We start from the raw sequence: 23,190 nt of genomic DNA, 5'->3' as shown, positions 1-23,190 counted from the left end.
AGATGCTAGTGGGCTGCTAAGCATTCATTCCCCTTTCTCTCACCTTGATTTTCTTCTCGGGAATTTGCCCCTCTGCTGTTTCTCCCCTGCACTCTGAGGGAGGGTGCTGAATGGCCTGTTATCTCCTGTACTCCTCCAGTTACAGTTGGATTCAATAAGAAAGTGAGCTTAGAAACTGTGTGGGGGGCTGAAACTCCTGCAGTCATATCGCTGCTGGGGGAGGGCTCACAGCTGCGGAGCGGGGTGGGTGGGTCCCAGCAAGGGTCAGACCCTGAGGATAAAACCAGCAACACGGGGGATAAGAAGATGTGGAGGAAAATCCAGACCTTTGTGACATTGTCTGATCTTTTCAATTACATGAGCCAATAAATCCTCATTGTTTGAGCCAGTTTGAGTTAGGCTTCTTTTGTACTCTGCTCATCCTTTGAGACCCACCGTAATTTCTACTCCCTCAAGGTCCTTCCACAACCAAACTTTCCAGTCCTTAACATCTCTTACAAAAGACTTTCTTGAAATGTCTTTCCTTACAAGGGGTAGTGTCATTGGAACAAGCCCATACTTCAAAGTAAACAGAGTTTCAATCATGATTCATCTACTCACTAGCTGGACAAGCTTAGGCCAGGTGCTTCGAACATGAGTCTCAGTTTCCTCATTTGTGAAATGAGATAAAACTCTTTTGCCTCCCAAGAAAAATAAAAGAGACAATGAAATGGCACCTGTTTTGTGGGTAGCAGAGTTTCCTGCTTGGGGATAAGGGACCCCTGAAATAGACTGTCAAATATACCAAGAACTTGACCTACACAAAAGGACATTAAGTCAATATTTTTGTACTCACCAAGTGAATAACTGTGCCCCTCCACCAGCTCCAGGTCAGAGCCCAGGAATATTAGCTGAGCCAAGTCGACCCAGCATGTAAAGCATCTGTCCACAATGCACTTGGCTCCAAGCCAGGCTCCCAGCCCTGGCAGTTGCAGGAATTCATCAGCATACCCGGAACCGTCCCGCCTCCCCCCCCCCAACCCTCCATCCCCAGCACCAACTCAAAAGGCAATTCAAGCTCCAGGCAGCCTGTGTCGTTATTATGTAAACTGCGGCCAGTGACAAACACACTGAGCAGCGGAAGAAGTGATCAGCAATAATAGAATATTTTAGTAGCCCAGAAAATAATGGAATATTTTATTAAGCAGGATGGGAAGGGAAACCATGCTCTTCCTGTTTTGGTTTCAAAGAGGGTAAGAAAAAGTAAGCAAAGCACCATGTAGCTATAAAAGAGCAGCCCAGCCTAAAGAATGGAGAAATGCCACCTAATTATCTGCTTGATCACCTCCCAAGGGCAAAAATGTGCAACCAGCCCTTCATGTATTACTCAGTCACCTGTATGACTGTTACCTGCCCTTTGCTAGTTTTACCTCATGGGACTCCAAGAGAGCAAGGTCACAGCCTCTGTCTACTTTTTTCCATGTCCTCCATGTGAGGTTTGTAAAAGAGGGGGTTGAAATAAATGCTTAAATTAAAAATTATGATTACTCTTACATTTCAGTTATCCGTTGGCCATGGCAACTGCTGAATCACGGAAGATCAACCTTTGGATGGAAGTTTATCTCTAATGATGCTGGTCTGTCTATAAACTGCCTAAAATTCTTCTGGAACCAGATAGTGAGTGAATGAATGAATGAATGAATGAATGAAAGGGATGGAGGCAAGGAGAGGGGACAGAGAAAAGTAGGAAGGGAGAGACTGAGAATATGAGTGAGTGAGATGGGGAAGAGGGATGGATTATTAGGCAAGCAGGAATGTAAGGAGGAAGATAGATGATAGATTAGATAGATAGATGGATAGATGATAGATAAATAGATAGACAGACAGACAGACAAATAGGTAGGCTCTATTTGTGTGTCCCTGTTCAATGTTTCCACGTAACGATATTACTCTACTGTTCAACAGAACTCGGCTCTTCATAATTTACACACCAATCAGCATGAACCTCTCTTATTACTCCACCTGGTCTTTCGACACAGGACCCAGCCTATCAATCTGAGCTCTCCTTGAAAGTACACATTGTGGTACTAATATTCTATCAACATGCATGCATCGAGTATCCACTCTGATCCATGCACTGAATTGAACGAAGCATACTCCCTCATTCCCACAAGCTGGTTACAATCATCCTAATAATTATCTCCGGGGTGATATCACAATTTCTACCAAATTCCAGAGCAGCAGAACACTAACTTTCCCCACTCCGAGCTCCTATTCCCTCATTCCTATCCCTTTCCTGGACATTCCCTCTCCCCCAAGGACGCCAACACAGGAGCCTCTGGCAACTGGGAGGCTACAGTGAACATCTGGTACACCAAGGAAATGTTTGTCTCAGCCCAGCTCAAAATAGTATCTGACAAGCTTGAATCACACAAGTTCTCAAAAACTCACAAGAAATAACCTAAGAAATCTATAGCTGCCTCCTCTAATTTCACTCCCTGTCTGGCTGCTTATTGACTTCTGCAGCCTGTATTGACAACGTGCAGCCCTGCTTCTGTCTGCCTGCTCCTATACAGTGGTAACTAAAGAAGAAGAAGAAGAAAAAAAGAAAAATTGGGAAGATCATAGGTATAATTCATGCCAAAGACCCTGTTCTGGTGTCAGGCACCAGCCTAGAGGCACGATTTCCAAGAAAAATGAAAGACTGATTAGAGGAAAAAATGCCTGAGCCCCCTTCCCTTCCTTTTGTTCATGCCCCAGGACCACATAGGGCTGCTCCCAACCTCTGCTCCACATTTAAGCTTTCAAATACCACTTTTGGACCAATAATGGGGTACAGCCCACCCCCAGCACAGCTCACATACCTTTTTTCTTAAAGGTGACCTAGAAGACTTACCTGACAAGCTTGAGTTAATTTCACTGCAGAAATGGAAGTGCAGGGTGCATATCTCTTGGAAAGCACAACCTCAGGGAGCAGAAACAGCGAAGAGAGGGACCACAACATTCCCTAAGCCCTCCAGTCCTGTGTCTCTCCCGGAGCAATTGATAATCTCACTAACACCTACAACAGTGTGCAGGAAGCTGCTTTCCTAACACCGCCCTCGGTGTTCGTGATTTTGCAACTCTCTCACCCTTCGAATCTTAGTGCAGCGCTGGCAATTAGAAACCTGCACACATCTGGGGCCTGGGACAGGGTGCTTTGTGCATACAATTGGGAGCTTCAGCCTGCAAAGGGGACTCTCAGCAGCCTTATCCTCTCCCAGGGGATTTCTCTGAATCTGCAGATTGTGTCATGCCAAACCTACCTCCTTGCTCAGTGTGAATCACTGACTCAGGAAGTCACATGGACCGAAGATTCCCAGAATGCGGGCTCTGTATCAGGGGGATCTACTCTCCTATTATCCACAACTGTTATATAACTACTTTGATTAAAATGTATGACTAGAGAGCACATTACGAAGCTGATCTGCCATTGCAACGAGCAGAAGTCAGGGCAACAGCTAGGATTCTTTCTAACAGCAAACAGTTCCCTGGGGCCCCTTCTTCCCATTGGCTGTTTCGGTGTTTTAAGTCAGCAGCAAACATGTGGAATACTCTGGGATAAATGCAAGGATCTTGAAATGCCCTTGTTTCAGACCTATGACATAGGTCATTTAGCAGTCATCAATTCCTGACCTAATCCCTGGGTTAGCTGAACCATCTGGGATATTTTGGATTGAATCTGTCACTTCTTTGCTCCCAATTTAGACAAGAAGCTGAAATTAGTGGGTAAGATGCTATATATGGGTTTCTATGTAATGCTAACAAATATAGATTCAGTTATTACCCAAACCTCTCACAGGGAAAGAGTATCATTTTTTAATTACTTCTTGTTAATACTATTAATAATAGAAGCAGCCTTTATTATGTTGCAAATGCTATTCATAGCATTTTTCATGTAATATCTCATTCAATATCCCAATAATTTTATGAGATATGTGTGATTGGTATTCTCCTTATTTTAGAAATGAGGACACTGGTGTTGGGGATGCTAAGTAATCTGCCCACGGTCACATGATCATGGGTAGTTTCAGAATTTTAATACAAACTTTGGAACAAGTAACTTTAACTGCTCTGCTCTGTCACATTATATAGGTGCTCAGAGTAAACCCTAAATCATTTATATCTTTCATATTTGAAGTCGCTGTGTAACTCAGCTTCAGATTACTCTTTTGCTATATAAAAAGGTTTAAAGAATAGCATCATGTGCTCAAGATCTCAGAAAAGATGACCAAGTTTCTTAAAAGAGAAAATAGTTTCTAAGCCATTGTACAGCACTTATATGCTTATAATTCATGTGAATATAAAGTTCCTAAGAGGAGTTATGTATTCAACAAAAAAATACTGATAAATCCACTTCAGAAATCATTATTCTCATCACTGAACGCTCTTGAATGTGTTTTTTTAATACTAAGCAATTGTTTATTCTAACTTTTCACGAATTTAGACTTTTCTTATCAAAAAGTGTCATTTTTACTTTTCTTGTAGATTTTCTCTTCGTAGATGTTAGCTTATTAATGCTCGTACTGTCCTCACAGCAGATAGAAAGATGAAGCAGTGGCACCTGCCTCATCTTACCAACATTTAGAAGAACATGCATAGACCCTAAGCAGGTCAGGGGCACACAATGTACAATGCATAATAAACCACACCATTCATAATAGTTCGTCATACATTCAGTGATTCATCACTTGCCACATGCAGTGAGACTGAAACATCATTTTAAAGAGCTCTAGAACTCACTCTTTAAAGTCTTGTGACTTTGGAATCCAGCAAACCTAGGATTAAATCCAGGCTCTGCAACTTACTATTTTGAACTTACTACATAAAATTACCAAAATTAGTTACCTATAAACTAATAAATGTATTCCTATCCCACATTGCATTTTGGACTGTGCTAATTAGTTCACTGGTTAGAACAGAGTCAAATGTGAGTTATAAATTTAATCCTCATGTGGGCCAGTTAGTTTCATTCTGGTTAGAGAGTGGTCCATGCCAGACGCTGGCTATGTGTGCAAGCAAAGGGGTATGATGTCTGCCTTTCATCACACAAATTCAAGGAAGAATACAATTCTTCCTTGTGAAAGGAGACTGGGAGATGGCGAAGATGGATCATGATAATGCATGGCTAGCAATCAGAGAGAAACACAATGTATGTACCCAATGTAGCAGTCATTCAACCATTTCCTTAAATACAGTGGTGAGTATATCTCCACTCTGAAGACTGAGACCAACATTTGCATACTAAATCCATAATTTAGGGAATCATGAGGTTTAATTAAATGATGCCTGCAAGGCATCATAAACAGCCCAGAGAATGAGTAGTTGAAATGCCTTCAAGGTCCTTCACCAGCTCACTAGAATCTAAGCCCTTTGAGAATTCTTAGGTGGACATATTTTTATAGTTCCTTTTCCCATGTTTTTAATCCCATGAAACCAACTAAATACTTGAGGGTTAGTAGACTGACAGCTAGGCAAAATTTTTATAAAAGATTCCCATAAAGCTCAAGAAGGGAAAACCGTTGCCTACTAGGGAAGGAGGGAGGGAATGTTAAATCCCAAAAACACAACCAGTAAAAATACTGTCAAATAAAAGAAGTCAGCTCAAACTTTCTTTAGAGGTCACTAAAATTTTCAGACTAATCTTTCTGCCTTTTACCTACTGCATTAGGAATGGAATGGATGGATGGAATAACTGCTACTTCTTGACTCGAAGGTCAACTCATAATAAGAGACTGCTATATTTTTTCTATTTCTGAGAGAAATTTCCTATCAAGGAGAAAAATATATTTTTCTGCCATGGCTGTACTATCCCCTTTCAATAATCCCAGAAGAATAAAGTAAAATGTTTTGCAGTTATTTGTCCTCAAAACCCAAAATTGAGGGAAAAGAAAAAGAACAAAACTCAAAATAGCCAATCATTTTAGTTTCTGTTCCTTATACCTTAAAAGTAAATAACAATGAATGCAGTATAGATGAAAAGTCCCAGAAAATTTCCCCTCATTTCAATTCATTCTATTTCCCCTCTGAACTATTAGCATATTGAAGGAAAGTCCTCTTTTCTGCTTCACATTTTTCAAGAGGACTTGTTCTACAGTTTCACAAACAGGACAACTCAGTGGCTAGAGGCAACAGTAACATAAGCAATTGAAGACCATGACAGTACTATGGACATTCCAAGGATCAAGCCAGACTTGGGGATGATTAGAGTACTAGCAAATACAAATTACTGTCAAAAATAGCCAATGTGTAGCCAGTCATTAAGGCCCAGCTAAGCCTTGGGTCTCAAGGCAGCAGATAAAAGCTGAATGTGATAGGGTAGAGCAGAGTAATTGGAGCCTAGTACCAGAACAGTGTAAACAGAAAAAAGGTTCCAGTCTATGAATAGCAGTAAGACAAGATGAAAAATTCTCATCCCCTGAGCTAGAGAGCTTTGAGGAGAGTCTGGTATCTTAGATACTTCCTGGGAGCCTTACTTCGAGTCTCTGAAGTCAGCTTATAACTGACCATCTGATGATCTATCAGTTAAACAGTTTTCAGTTGCTTTGGTGTGTTTGAAACAAATGCACAGACTTTTGCTTCAGGGAGAACGGAATAGACACACTTATTCCTCTTCTTTCTATTATGTGCACCCCAAAACCATAAACATTATATATAAAACAAACCTAAAAAGACTGAAAAAACTGAGAGATGGTTAACTTACGAAGGACTTTGGGACCTAAAGAATGACTTAACAATTAGTTCTCTGGGTTTTTTCCCTTATCTCAGACTAAATGCTGGAGAAGCTGGATGTGGAAACATCATAGAGTGGAAACGGAAAAAAAGAAAAAGGTCCCATCAAAAGCCTACTATTTCCAGCCAAAAAACTCAGGAAATGTCTAGGAATAGAGAAAACTTTTTTAAAGTTTATTTTTCAATTATGGTTGACACATATTGGTTTCAGATATAAATTGTAGCGATTAGACATTTATATAATAATTGCTGTACTCCAAATAAATGACAGAGAAAAAGTGTGGTTCCACCTCTACTCAGATCAACAGAGATCAAAGCCTATCCTTGCAAGGCTTTAATGAAGCATCCTACCCTTCCTACCTGACCTGTGTGGTATCAGAGAAAGCCAAGTGAGAGACAAGACTTTCATCTCTGTCATGCGATAACAAAAACTTCCCATCTACATGGTGTCAATTGAGACCATATGGGGAGCCTGAATTTTTTTACTCCAACTTGACAGCAGCAAGTGACATAAATGTTAACAACTTTTGTTATAGTCCATATCCTCTCTAGGTTTGTTTCAGAGGAGACCTGTGGTAATGAGGCAACTCCTCTACTACCATAAGGGTATAAGTGGAGGCCGGATGAGGAGCAGTAACCAGGCATCCCTACCACTCCCAGACAGAGAGGTATCGGTGGAAGCCTAATGGGCAGACAGGTCTCCAAACTCTACCCAGGAGTAACAAGCCCCATACTCAGATATCAATGGGGAGTAGGGAACCTCAACATGTACCTCGATCAGTCAGTAAAAAGGTGACTCCCACCATCTTTCCCTGACAGAACAATGTCAGACAAAGCCAGGTACAACAGAAAGGTTAAATAAGAATCAGAGTCTTATAACATGCTAACCAGTGTTCAGAGTTAAATTAAAGATTATGAGTCATAGCAAGAACCAAGACAATCTCAAATGGAATGAAAAGAGACATCAATAAATGCCATTGGTGAGATGACAGAGATGCTACTAGAATCATGTGACAAAGATTTTAAAATGGCCATCGCAAAAGTGCTTCAATGAGCAATTACAAACATACTTGAAACAAATGAAAAAGTAGTCTCAGGAAAGAGATAAAAGTGTTGGCAAATAAAGAGACAGTATAAATAAAACAAAAAACAAAATAACCAAATGAAAAGCTCAGTGAATGAACATAACAGTAGACTGGAGGACAGGGAGGCAAAAATCATTGAAGTGGATGATAGAATAGAAATGACCTAACCTGAACAACAGAGAGAAAAGAGAGAAAAAATGAACAGAGCCATAGGGATCTGTGGACTATAACAAAAGTTGTTGACATTTATGTCACTGAAAGTCCCAGGAAGAAAGGAGAAAGGAGGCATGGCTAAAAAAGTACTCAAAAAAGTAATCACTTTAAACTTGACAAATTTGGTAAGAGATATCAACCTATAGATTCAAGAAGATTAGTGATCTACAATCAGATTAAATCCCAAAAAAATCCACATCATGATATATGCAATAGACTAAACTGTGTCTTTGACAATTCCTATGTGGAGGCCCAAACCCCCAGCACAGCTGTTTTTGGAAACAGGACTTTTAGGAGATAGTTAAAGTTAAATGAGGCCATATGAGTTGGGCCCTAATCCAACAGAATTAGTGGTTTTATTAGAGAGAGAGAGAGAGAGAGAGACCTCTCTCCATCTCCAGATGAGGACTTAGCAAGAAAAAGACATCTGCGAGCTGGAAAGAGAGCTGTCACCAGAACCCAACCATGTTAGCACCCTGACCTCACGCTTCCGGCTTCCAGAACTGTGATAAAATGAATTTCTGTTGTTTAAGCCACCTAGTTTATAGTATGGCATCATAGTCAAACTTCCAAAATTAGGAAGAAAAAAATTTGACAAAGTGAGAGAAAATATGGCACATTAATGGAAAAATAATTTAAATGACAGTGGATTTCTCATCAGAAATAAGTGCAACATTTTTCAAACATTGAAAGAAAACAACTGTCAAACTAGAATCTTTAATGAAAATGTCCTTCATGAATTAGGGGAAATTAAGATATTTTCAGATGAAAGAACATTTTAAAAATTTTTTGCCAGCTCAGTTATCTTAAAATAATGGCTAAGGGAGTTCCATAAATAGAAGGAATGATAAAAGAATCTTAAAACGATAGGAAGAAAGTAACAACAGAGTAACCCAAAATATAGGTAAGTAAATTTTTGGTCTCTCCTTGATTCTTTTTAATTATGTCTGACAAATGAAGTTAAAATTATAACATTGTCTGATGTAGTTCTAAATGCATGTAGAGAAATATTCAAGGTTATATTGTAAGTGGGAAAGGGTAGAGACACAAAGGGAGGTTTGTGATTTTCTACACTTACATAAACTGTTAAAATGATGACACCAGTAGACTATGGGGTGGGTGGGTGGGTGGGTGGGTGGTTGTGTGTGTGGCCATGTAATACCTAAAGCAACCACTAAAAAGTTATACATAAAAGTACACTTAAAATACCGCAGATAAGTCAAAATACTAAATCTAAAAATGTTCTAGTAATCAACAAAAAGGCAGGACAAAAAAAAGAGAAATAAATAGAACAAACAGGAAAAAAACAATAGAATGGTAACCTTCAGCCCTAACATATAATGACATTAAATATAAAAGTTCTAAATATATTAACTAAAAGACAGAGAATGGCAGGATGGACTAAAAACATGACCCCACTAAATGCCATTTAGAGAAACTCACTTCCAAAATGTTGATACAGACAGAATGGAAGTAAAATGATGAAAAAACATATATCATAAGAACATTAATCAAAAGACACATGACTGGCTTCATTAACATCAAGTAAATTAGACTTCAGAGCAAAACAATTACCATATACAGACAGGATTATTATATAGTGAAAAGATCAATCCACCAAAAAGACATAATCCTAAATGTGAATGTAACAAACAATAGAGCTACAAAATACAAGCAAAAACTGTTCAGAATGAAAGAAGAAATAGACAAATTCAATTATAGTTGGAAATCACATACCCCTTTCTCAAAAACTGACAAAACAAGTGGATAAAAATCAAAAAGGTATGGAAGAACTCCAAAACACCCTCAACCAACAATATCTAATTGATACTTATAGAACACCCCACCCAAAAGAAGAATACGGTATTTTCAGGTGTCCATAGAACAAATACCTAAAATAACCCACATCCAGGGCTGTGAAACAAACCTGAAAAAAGATTAAAAGAATTGAAATCAAACACAGTGTATTCTTCAACCAAAATGAAATAAAATTAGAAAGAAATAATAGGAAATTCTGCAAACAGTTGTAAACTAAACAGGACATTTCTAAATAATGTAAGTCAAAAACCAAGTCTCAAGAAGCAAATAATACATTAAACTAAAAGCAAGTGAAAATATAACATGTCAAAATGTGTGGGATATAGCCAAAGCGGGGCTGAAAGGGAAATTTATAGCACTAACTACATATATTAGAAGGGTGTAAGAGTCTCAAATTGATCAACTATCTCACATTTCAAGAATCTAGAAAGAGTAAAATAAATACAAATGCAAGGAGAAGAAAAAATAAAGATATAAGCAGCAATTAATGAAAACAGAAAAACCACCTAGAAAATTAATGAAACAAAGAGTCTTTGAAAAGACCGATAAAATTGGAAAAACCTTGCCAAGACTGATAGAGGAAGAAACAAGAGAAGACACAAACTATCAATATCAAGAATGAAATAGAAACTATCACTATACACCATGCAGACTCCAAAAGAATAAGAAAGAAATATTACAAACAATTCTACATACATAAATTTGGCAATTTAAGTGAAATATGCCAGTTCCTCAAAAAACACTACCACAATTCCCTCAGTATGAAATAGACAATTTGAATAGTCACTTAGCTATTAAGGAAATTAAATTTATAATTAAAATACTTCCTAAAATGAGACCTTTAGGCTCAGATGGTCATACTAGATAATTCTACCAAAAAATTAAAGATTTAACAATTATTCTATAGAATAGCTTACCGACAACTGAGGAGGAGGGAACACTACCATTTATTTTATGAAGCTAGTATTACCCTGATACCAGAATGAGACAAAGTACAAAAAAGCACAAAAAGGAAAGCTACAGATCAATATCTTTCCTGACTATAGAAATAGAAATTTTTTAAAAAATATTCACAAATAGAACTTAGCAATATATCCAAAGAATTATATACTATGACCAGCTGGGTTTATTCCAAGGATGCAAGGTTGGTTAAATATTCAAAATGTATTAGTGTAATTCACTATGTCATCAGGCTAAAGAAAATTCACATAATTATATCAATTGATGCAGAAAAAGCACTTGACAAAAAGGTAACATCCACTCATGATATTAAAAAAAAAAATCTCAGAAAAATTAGAAAAAAAAAGAACTTCCCAATCTTGACAGAGAGCATTGACAAAAACAGCTACAGTTAACAATGGCAAATGACGGAATGCCTCCCCTTAAGATCAGAAACAAGGCAAGGATGACTCACATTCTTATTCAACAATGTATTGGAAGTTCTATCCAGTGAAATAAAGCAAGCAAAGAAAATGCATACAGAATTGGAGAAAGAAATAAAATTACACTTATTTGCAGATGATTTTCTATAGAGAAAAAACCAAGGAAACACACACACACCTACAACTGATATGTGAGTTGGGCAAGATCACAAAACACCAGATAAACCTATAAAAATCTACTGTATTTCTACATACTAAAAATAAACATGTGAATGCCAAAATTTTAAATATAACGTTTACAATTACTTAGAAAAGATTTAGTACTTAGATACAAATCTAACACTACTTGTATGCTGAAAAATATGCAATGCTGATGAAAAAAGTCAGTTTTTAATAAATTTAGAGACATACTATGTTCGTGGATTGGAAAACCTAACATTATAAATTCTCCCAAAATGATATGCAGGTCTAACACAAATTCTGTCAAATTTTGGCAAGATTTTTTTGTAGCTAGATCAAAGCTTATTTTAAAATTTATATGGAATGGAAAAGGAACTAGAATAGCTAAAATATATTTAAAAAGAAGAATGAAGTAGGAAGAATCAGTCTACCCCATTTCAAAACTTAGACAGCTATAGTAATTAAGCCTATAAGGTATTGGTGGGGGATAGACGTATAGACCAATGGAACAGAATAGATAACCCACAAATAGACATACACAAATACCCTCAACTGATTTTTGCTGTGTATGCAAAAGCAATTCAAAGGAGAAAAAATTACCCCTTTTAAAAAATGGTGCCAGAACAAGTATACATCGTATGTTAAGGCAAAAACCGAATCTTGATTTTTCTCATTCTTTATACAAAAATTATCTCAAAATAGAGCACAGACTTCAAAATACAGTAGCCCCCCCCCCCTTTACCCGTGGGGGATACGTTCCAAGATGCACAGCGGATACTCAAGCTTCAGGGAGTACTGAGTCCTATGTATATGTTTTCTGTTCACATCTTCCAGTCACCATTTAATGCCTTCTCCATCCTAACTAAGCACTTATCACACACTGTGGCCAAAATTTTTGCAGTTTGACAGCAAAACTAGCATGAGTTTTTTCCTTCCTCACACTTCACAGACAGAATATTTATTCTTACTGTAGATCTTAGCAACCTCGACATATGATTTTTTCCCTTCTCCTTATTAAGTTGAGAACTTTCACCGTTTCACTTAAAGGCAGCACTTTACAACTTCTCTTTGGCATATCTGAATTGCTAACATCACTACTCTTGTGCTTTGAGGTCATTATTAAATAAGAGTTACCTGAACACGAGCACTGTAATACCATGACAGTGGATCTGATAACCAAACGGCCACTAAGTGACTAATGTCCCAGGAGCAACTACAATGTGGACATGCTAGACAAAGGGATAATTCACATCCTGGGCAGGATGGAGCAAGATGGAGTAAGATTTCATCATGCTACTCAGCATGGTGTGCAATTTAAAACTTATGAATCGTTTATTTCTAGAATTTTCCATTTACTATTTCAGGCTGTGATTGTGAAATCTGAACCACACAAAGCAAAACAACAGATAAAAAGGGACTACTGTAAAATGTAAAAATATAAAATTTTTAAAGAAAAAAACATAAGAGAAATTCTTCAGGATATAGGGCTAGGCAAAGAGTTCTTAGGCTTGACACCAAAGCACAAGTCACAAAAGGAAAACTTGATAAACTGGTCTTCGTCAAAATTATAAACCCTTGCTCAGTGAAAGACCATGTAAAAAGGATGAAAAGACAAGCTACAGAATGAGAGAAAACATTTTTTCCCATATATCTAACAAAGGGCTAGTATCTAGAATATGCAAAGAATTCTCAAAACGCAACAGAAAAAAAATCCATTTAGAAAATGGGCAGAAGATCTGAACAGATATTTCATTAAAGAAGCTATACAGATGGCAAACAAGCAGATGAAAAGACGTTCAACATCATTAATGATTAGGGAAATGCAAATTAAAACCACGGTGAAATATCAGTCAGTATGCACTTGTCAGAATGGCTAAAATAAAAAATAGGGACCACACCACTTTGTTAAAAATGTGGAGAAAATGGATCATACAGATATTGCTAGTAGGGATATAAAACCACACAGCAATTCTGGGAAACTCTTTGGCTGTTTCATAAAAATCTAAACATGCAACTACCTGGCAATTGCACTACTGAGTATTATTCCAGCAAAATGAAAATGTATGTTCACATAAAAGTTTGTACACGAATGTATATAGCAGCTTTTCCCAGAATAGCCAGATCTGGAAACAACCTAGATATCCTTCAACAGGTAAACAGTTAACAAAATGTGGTATTTTGATAAATGAATAAAGTAAATCCCAAAGGTTGTATAATGCATGATTCCATTTGTATATCATTCTTGAAATGGCGAAATTATACAAATGGAAAACTGATTAGCTCCCTATTTGAGATAAGTTGCTGGAGTTTAATGACGGGGTTAGATGTGAAGGAAGTGGGTCTGGCTATGAAAGGCCAACTTGAAGGCTCCTTGTGGTGATGAAAATATTCTGTATCTTGACTCTATTGATATCAACATCCTACCTCTGCTATCGTAAGAGTTTCAGAAGATGTTACCACAGGAGGAAACTGTGGAAAAGTACTCGGGATCCCTCTGTATTATTTCTTACAACTGCAAGTGAATATGCAAATATCTGAAAATAAAAGGTTTAATTTTAAGGAAATGGGCAAAAAGTTCACACGCATTCTCTGATGACTTCACTGGCTGGGTTGTTTTCCGGGAACCCTGTATGTAACATGAGCTCTGCCCCTATCTGCAAGGCATGGTCACTAAAGAATGGTCTTCTCTGTTGTCATAGATTATTGAAAATTCTAGAGCTCTGAGAAGCAGATGTTCCTCTTTTCTTACTCAACCCCAGGCCTCAGATTCTCAAAGATAATACGAATCAAGTCTCTCTTTCTTTTACTCACTTTACAATACTCTAGGAATTATAATTATTCTTTCAGTGAATAAAATGTCTTTAATATTTAGCCTCATTCTTCCCAAATCTAATTTACCATATTTACCAAATATAATTTTATCCTATATGAAGCACATTTGTCTACAGGAGATAGTACCCAAACAACTTTCAAAGGGGTACCTGGCATTAAACACTTTTGTTGGACTTCTCAAGGTTCAAAGTCTTGTTGAGATCTTCTGAGATGACTTCCTCTAGGAAATACACGTGACCTTTAAAAAAACTTCCTATGAGGAGTGAAGGGCAATCAAGCCCTTCCTAGAAAGGAGAAAAATTCCAAGAGGCTAAGTCATTTACCTAAGGTCACTTCAAGGTCATGTGAGGTCTTCTAGATGAATATTTTTCCTATTAGATAGTCAAGATCATCTTCTGTCTCATAACCTCATGCCTAGAGTAACTTAAAAAGGCATTCATGAAGCTAACCCCAATGGAATAAAATAATTTTGTACATCGGTATTGAGGTAGAAAGGACTTAAAGAAGAACATGCCATTTTATTGACATTGATTATTGACATAAAGCCCTGCATTAGTGCTGGGATCTGGGGAGAAGCATGGCAGAGAACCCCCGAAATGAGATAATGTATAATCTAGTCATCATGGCTATGGATGGCATATAGCAAACATAGCACTGTCTTAGAATCCAAAGTCCAATATTCAAGTTCTGGCTCTGCCACTTGCTATCTTTGTGATATTGGTCACATACATATTCCAGCCTTTAGTGTGTTCATCCGTGAAATGACAATAGTCATTTCTACCTTGCAGGTAAGAGAGGATTATATAAGACAAACACAAATGTGTTCTGTAAACGAACGTAAGGCACTGTCATGGTAGTCAGAAACATGCTAGGAATCTGACATTAAACTAAGGCTCATGAAAACTATAATATGACTTCTAGTTCCCTGGGTGAGGCGCTCAAGGCTACTATTCTCCCATCTTCCTATGGTTCCCTCCACCTACAGCCATAAAATAACCTTCATCACAGGGACCACAATGTAGCTGGTTGTATGTGGCTACTTGATTCTCAGTTTGAAGCAATGACCATTGAGAACGTGGAACAACTTAGAAAACAAATTTTTAAATTGATTTTTCTTTGCCTTTATCCATCTTTTATATTACAACAAAGAGGAAGAGGAAGAAAACAATTTCAAGTCAAACACTCGATAAACTGCAAATCAAACATAATAAACTGAAAATAGATCTGTCTGACTACTGTAACCATTTCTGTCTGCCCCCATCTATCTATCCATCTACTACCCTCCCATCTGTCTTTAAGGAGATAGATACTGAAAATAGAACTTTTTTCTTTTTATTTTGATGGCAAAGTTAAAACTAATTACCTTAGAGTTCTTATAAAGGAAAAAAAGAAATAAAATGCAGAACAGTTCTTCCTGCTCCTTGATTTTCACAGGAGTTAAAGGTCAAGGTGTGTTTTAGTGATTGTCACAAATAGTCCTGAAGGTTTATCCTTGACCTTGGGTTCTCATAGCATTGACCAAGTGTTTCTTGTGGGTGTCATCAGGCCAAGACTGGTAAATGGAAGGGTCAAAGAGTGATCTACCTTCTAGATCTTATAAGACAGTCTAGGAAATGGTACCAAGAAATAAGGAGATTGCTTCTTAGATGTCTAAGTTAAATCTGTCACCAATCTAAACATCTGTATGAAGCCAGAAATTACTCAAAAGAGTGAATCCCCTCCTATGTGGCTGACCAGGAGAATGGCCACCGGCAGCCTCACATGCACACAGTATTTTCTAATCACTAGTCTTCTGTCCCTAGAGGAATGAGGCACATTCACCATATAAAGAGCTAAGACAGCTTCCTTTATGAAATCGGAAACTGTGGGTTCTTACATTTATCACTGTGCCGGCTCATTGAGTTTGGAGCCAATAAAATGCTGGGTTTTTTTAGCACTATTAATTTCAATTTTTGTGCTGACTTAATCTTTTTAATTAACTTAATTACTTTGAATAAAAATGTGTTCATTTTTAATAATTTTCTATGATTAGAAAATTTATATACATCTGTGTTGCTTACAGTTCAGAAGAAGTAAAAATCACAATTGACCTTAATGCTAGTATCCAAAAATATTCCTTATTGCATTTTGCTCTCTTTTCTTTCCTTCTATTGTTTTTTTTTTTTTCTACATATGAAACTATATATGTAAAGTAGGATGTTTTTTAGGGAGGAAGTCCTTTTTTGACTTGAACCGAATTTCTCCTTAATTCTTTAGCAGATTCCTCTCTTCAGTTTGCATATGGGATAATAACCACTGGCTACTAAACTGTAACAAGTAAACAGAATAAATGTTGGGCTTTCACCATATTTTTCCCCAGTTTCCATTTTTTGGAAATGAAAAAAAAAAAATCAGTTTAATCGAACTGTTTAATTTGCTAAGTACTAAAGCAAGATAACCAAAGTCTTAACCTACCTCTCCAAGAATAGGTGCTGACAAATACAGGTAAAATCAGCCGCATTCTAAACTCTGGAGTTATTGAACTACCAAATGTTACATTTGAAAGAGACCTGAGTGACTGCAGAGTCCAGTGGTTTTCAGACTGAGCTCCAGGGAATCTGGGAGAATCCTTGCAGTACCCACAGGAGGCTGCAAGGCTTGGGAGAGCAGTGGCAGCGTTAGGGAGGGAGGATGGGGAATAAGGACTCTGAGCAAAGTGCTCTCCTTCCTTCCTCACCCTTCCCCCCATACAGAGGGAAAGGAAATGAAATGAAATTGCTGTAGTCACACAGCTAATATTAGAGCACAATGGATATTTGTCATTTGGAGGAGGTAAGTGTCCAACATTCCATCCGCTTCCCACCTTCCAGGAAATCTCTACTATGGATAATATGCTACGGAAGCAGAATTTAGGACTTTTCCTGTGCTCAAGCAGCCTTGACATAGGCTCAACAGACTAGATGCTCTTCACCCAATTCTGAGTCTCGACCAAATGATTGTCAAATATATTCAGAGCAGCCGATACCTGGCCAGGTTGTTTCTGCTGCCTAGTCCCCCAATCTCCCTTGGTTCATACCTGTTTTCGTCACCTGCTCCTCTAGACCTCCAGTGATTCTATTCTTTGAATAAGTTGTGTTTTGTTTAAGGCAGACAGCATTTCCTGATACACAGAATGAGTGCTAGAACCCAGTGCTCCTTACTGCTAATCCAGTTGTCTTTCCTTCTCTATTAAGCCAGTTGGCCTTTTGCCTTGAAGATCCCATATAGAAGAGTTGCCCTTGGTTGGAAAATGTACCCCTACTAGGAGATAGCCCTCATTAGGAAATTTTACAAGATCAAGATATAATTTTTTTTTTCTGGGTAAGAAGTTGGGTAAAGGCAAAGATTAACATTTGCTCAGCATCTACTAAGAGCCAGACAAAATTTTCCACCCTGTCTCTGGCAGGTAGACATTATGATTGCTGTTGTACTGGTGAGGAAAATTAACCCCAAAGATTGACTAATTTATTAATTGCAGAGTGAGAAATAGAACTCAAAAACTACTGACCTCAAAGTGAAAACATTTAATAAGTTCATGCATCTTACCGGACTTTATTTTATACTGTAGATTAAAAGTTATCCCTTAAAAAAGAGAATTACACATATTATAGGGACGTTATCAAGAAATCCCAAAAGGTCAATACCTAGGTCCTCTAAGATCAACTCATTCCTATCTGTTTACCAAAAATTAGATTAGAGATAGATATAAGTAGATAAATGTCTATGACAATAACAGAGTGATTTCTTCTCCAGGTATTTCTCTACACTGGTTTTAAACCATGGGAGATGTTTTTAGTGACCGTGTGGGGCTCTCCACTGAGCGGAAGGTTTACCACCAGGGCTGTCTTTGCCCCAACAACTAAACACATTTCCCACGGCTCATGTTCACCCTGTTTTCCATAACTAAATGAGCATGGCCAGAGGAGATTGTGAACAAACCTTGGCAGAGCAGCATGATAAAGCAAAGACAGCACGCCAACAGTGGCCTCCAGTCACTCCCAGTTCGCTCCAAGCACAGATGTCTACTCTCAGATACCAGACACCTGAGGGCAAAGCCTGGCCTCTGATTCACATGTAGGAGGGTTATCCAGGACAGAGTCTGGCACATGGCACCCTTTACTGGAAGGAATTTGATTAATCATTCTCATTACCTTTCAATTCCATGCACCTGAGCTCATTCACCCTCTGCCCAGAACCAGCAGTCAGTGGCTTAAATGGCACATGAACACCCAGACTGAGGATGATAAGCAGATGGAGATGGGTCCCCCACCCCCTTCTGCAATGTGCTCTGAGGTCAGAGAGATCATCCAGACCTTGCAGCACCTCATCAAATCCCTCCATCCAGCCTTACGGGCCCCAGGAGACAATCTCTCTATATACATCCTGAGCACTGCTACTGTAGAATTTTAGGTACAATTTAGAAACGAGGAGTGGGAACAGGGGCCTGCTCAGAACCAAATTTCTCCTTACTAGGAAAAGGGACCAATAACCATGACCACGTGTCAAGAGAAAATAAATAGCAAGGGTCTGCAAGGTAAGCAATACCTACTGTTGTTAGTATGTGCACATTTGGCCATTTTTCCTTGAGTCTATTTACACATCTCAGGTTCTTCCTAGAATTAACTATAACCAGAAAACTTTCTAACATTGACTGATATGCCTTAATAAGCTAGATTTTACATGGCTCAGTCTCACTGCAATATCACAGTTAAAGAAATACATTGCTGAATTTCTTTCCTTAAAGTTCTAGAAAACCAGAAAGGTCCCACAAATACATAGCAAAATGTATTGCTAACGGACATTCTGTTTTTCTATCTACTTTCACGCATCTCATGGCCATTCTGGAGTATTTCTACCCAAGAGCTCTCCCACTTCAGCTCACTCAACATTTTTCTTTACCTCTTTGCTCTCACTGTAATTCATTATATAAATCTAAGGGGGCAAAGTAGTAGTGAACAGACAGCCTGTGATCAGAACACATGTTTTGATTGGCCGACAGTAATTTTTTAATTAAATTTTAATTTTGAGCTAATTACACATTTACATGTAGGTGGTTAAGAAATCATACAGCGGGATCCCAAGTATCCTTTACCCAGTTTCTCTCAGAGGTAACGTCTTGCAAAACCTACAGTAAAATCTCACTACTTGGATACTGACATTGATATAGTCAAGATACAAGACATTTAGATCACAAGGATATTTTTACAGCTACATCCACCCTCCTCCTTCCCCATACTCCTGGCTGTTGGAAACTACTAAACTGTTCTGTTTTTGTAATTCTGCCATTTTTTTAAAAAAAAAGGTATATAAATAGAATCACACAACACGCAACATTTGGGGTTTGTTTTTTTTTTCCATTCAGCATAATTCTCTGGGGCTACACCCCTATTGTTGTATCAATAGTTTGTTCCCTTTTATTACTGGAAAATATTCCATGATATGAATGTATCATGGCTTATTTAACCATTCATTCATTGAAGGACATGTGGACTATCTCTAGTTTTTGGGTTATTAAAAGAACAAAATCTCCTATAAACATTCTTGTAAAGGCTTTTGTGTAAATGTATCTTTATTTCTCTGAGATAAATGGTCAGGACTGTAACTCCTGGGTAATATGGTAATTGTGTGTTTAGTGTTTTTTTTTTTTTTTTAATTTACCAAACTGTTTTCTAGGGTGGCTGTATGTTTTCACATTATCATCAGTAATAGATTAATGATTCTGTTCCTCCATCTCTTTGCCAGCATTTGGTATGCCACTATTTTTAGCTAGTCTGATAGGTAGTGATATTTCCTTGTGGTTTTAATTTACATTCCCCTAATGGCTAATGATGTTAAACATCTTTTAATGAGTTTATGTGCCATTTGTACATCCATTCAGTGAAATGTGTCTCGATTGCCTGTAGGACTGTTTTTTTTTTTTTTTTTTTTTTTTTAGTTTTGAGTCTCTTTTATGTTATAGATGTTAATCTATTGCCAGATATGTGGTTTACAAATATTTTCTCCTGTGTCATAGCTTATCTTTTCATCCTCTTAATAGAATTTCTCACAGAGCAAAAGTTAATTTTGTTAATTTTTCTTTTTAGGAATTGTGCTTTTGGTATCAAGTCTAAGAACTTTTGGTCTATCCTTAGATCCTAAAAATTTCTTATTTTCTTCTAAAATTTTTATACTTTTATATTTCACATTTATGCCTATGTTCCATTTTGGTCTAATTTTTAAATAAATTGTGAGATTTAGGTTGATGTTTTCCCCATGAATATTAGTCGCTCCAGTACCACCAGTTGAAAAGGATATCTTTCCTCTATTTAACTGCTTTTGTACTTTTTTCAATAATCTTTTGTGCATATTTTTATGGCTCTGAGTTTTCTATTCTGTTACATTAATCTATCCCTCCATCAATACCACACAGTCTTAATTACTATACCTATATAATGTCTTAAAATTGAATAGGCTAATTCTCCCCATTTTATTCTTTTTAGAATAATTTTTCTAATTTAATATAAATTTTACAATAATCTTGCCTATATCTACAAAAATATATTACTGAGATTTTGATAGGAATTGTGTTCAACCTGTGTATTAGTTTCCGTGGCTGCTATAAAAAAATTACCACCACTCTGGTGACTTAAAACAATAGAAATTTATTCTCTCACACTTCTGGAGACCAGAAATCTGAAATCAAAGTGTCAGCAGGCTAGCACTCCTTTAGAATCTTCTAGGGGAGAATGCTTCCTGGACTCTTCCAGTTTCTGGCACTGGTAGCATTCCTTGGCTTCTCCGCATCTCTCTGCTCCATCCTCACATTGCCTTCTCTGTGTCTATGTTCTCTGTGTCTCTTATTAAAATAATTGTAATGGGATTTATATCCACCTTCATAAACCAGGATAATCTCATCATGTCAAGATCCTTAAATTATTTTATAATAAGGCACTTTTTCCAATAAGGTAACATTCACAGGGTTCAAGAATCAAGATTTAGACACATCAGTGGGGGAAGGGGATACCATTTAACTCACTACAACCTGGTTATCAATGAAAAGAACTGACATCTTTACTATGTTGAGTCTTTCAATCCATATTATGGCTCTCCATTTATTTATATCTTCTTTGACTTCTTTCATCAACATTACGTAGGGTTAGCATATGAGTCACACATATGCTTTGCTAGATTTATACCTAAGTATGCCATTGCTGGGACAATTATAAATATTTTCAATTTTGATGTCCATGTGTTCATTGCTAATATACTTTTTTATGTTTATATTATATCGTGACACTGAACTTATTAGTCCTAAGAACAGTTTTTTTGGTTGATCTCTTGGGATTTTCTACAAAGACAATCACATCATCTGCAAATAGGGACGATTTTCTTTCTTTCCAGTTCGTATGCCTTTTATCTCCTTTCTTGCCTTATGCCATTGGCTAGAACTTCCAGCACTATGTTGAATAAGAGCAGTGAGGACAGACATCCTTGGCTTGTTCCTGAGCTTGGAAAAAGTATTCAGTTACCCATCATTATCTTTGGGTGCTTAGTAAGTACTCTTTATTAAGTCGAAGTTTCCCTCTACTCTTTTTTCTGAGAGTTTTGATCATGAATGGGAGTTGAATTTTATGAAGTGCTTTTTTGCATCAACTGATATGGTAATCTGATTTTTCTTTAGTTTGTTAAGAGTAGATTAAGTTGATTTTCCAATATTAAACCAGCCTTGCATCCCTTGCACCCTACTTGTTTATGGCATATAGTTTTTTATATATATCTTTCTAAAATGATAACATTTTAATATTTCATGTCTATATTTACAAAAGATATTTATACTAACTTCATAAAGTAAATTGGGAAGTGAACTCTCCTTTTTTCTGGGAAAGAATGTATACAATTGATGTTAACTCTTCTGCTTGGTAGCATTCTCCAGTGCAACTGTTTAAACATGGAGATTTCTTTTGGGGGAGTTTTTGAATTATGAGTTCAATTTCCTTAATAGCTATATGTCTATTCACATTATCTATTTCATATGGGCTAAGTTATGGTATATATTTTTTTTCCAGGAAGTGGTCTATTCTATCAAATTTTTGTGTAAGATTAATTGTAGTATTTCCTTATTACCTTTCGTTGTCTATGGTAACTGTACCGACATCTTCTATTTTGATATTAGTAGTTTGTGTCTTCTCTATTTTCTTATTATCCAAGCTAGAGGTTTGTCAATTTTATTGACCTTTTCAAGGAACCACCTCTTTTTCTCATTGATTTGCTAAATTGTTTTTTTCTGTTTTTAATTCCACTAATTTTGCCCTAATCTCTATTCTTTCCTTCTGCTTTTGGATTTATTTTGTTCTTCACTCTGTAGATTGAAGTGTGAATTTAGATTGATTTGAAACTTTTTCTCTTTTCTAATATATTCATTTAGTCCTATAAATATGCCCGTCAGCACTGCTTTGTCTGTGTCACACAAATTCTGATACGTTGCATCTTTATTTCCATTCAGTTTAATGTATTATTTCTTACAACATCCTCTCTCACTCATGGGTTATGTAGAAGTATCTTGTCTAGTTTACAAGGATTTGGAGAATTTCCTGTTATCTTTCTGTCATTGATTTCCAGTTTGGTTCCATTTTGATTGGTGAACACACTCTGTATGATTTCGATTCTTTTAAATGTGTTAAGGTTTGTTCGTATATGCTCCATGGACACTTGAAAGTACATTCTGCTGCAGTTGGATGATGTTGTCTATAAATGCCAATTAGATCCTGTTAGTTGATGGTGTTCAGTTCTTCTATATTGTTATGGACTAAATTATGTTCCCTCCCCAAAATTTTATATGTTAAAGCCCTGACCCATAAATGTGACTGTATTTGGAAAGAGGGCTTTTGAAGTAACTAGGGTCAATAAATGTCATAAAAGTGGGCCCTAATCCA

The 23,190-nt window shown here is 37.1% G+C and overlaps 1 protein-coding gene across 28 annotated transcripts in view; it reads right to left on the bottom strand.

Annotated features, from left to right (window-relative positions):
• NRXN3 (neurexin 3) overlaps nucleotides 1-23,190 on the bottom strand; it is a 1,418,420-nt gene that overhangs the window by 1,208,507 nt on the left and 186,723 nt on the right. The window contains exon 1 of one of the 28 annotated variants that reach the window (XM_036239447.1): nucleotides 2,876-9,129. The exons of the other annotated variants lie outside the window; for them this stretch is intronic. The gene's annotated coding sequence lies outside the window, so the exon portion shown is untranslated. Of the gene's footprint in view, nucleotides 1-2,875; nucleotides 9,130-23,190 lie in introns of those variants that run through there. 28 annotated transcript variants of the gene reach the window in all.

Source organism: Rousettus aegyptiacus, unplaced genomic scaffold, assembly GCF_014176215.1.
Source record: "Rousettus aegyptiacus isolate mRouAeg1 unplaced genomic scaffold, mRouAeg1.p scaffold_m13_p_3, whole genome shotgun sequence".
Classification (NCBI taxonomy): domain Eukaryota; kingdom Metazoa; phylum Chordata; class Mammalia; order Chiroptera; family Pteropodidae; genus Rousettus; species Rousettus aegyptiacus.
Note: the sequence above shows the minus strand (reverse complement) of the source record. Positions and strands in the feature narration are given on the sequence as shown.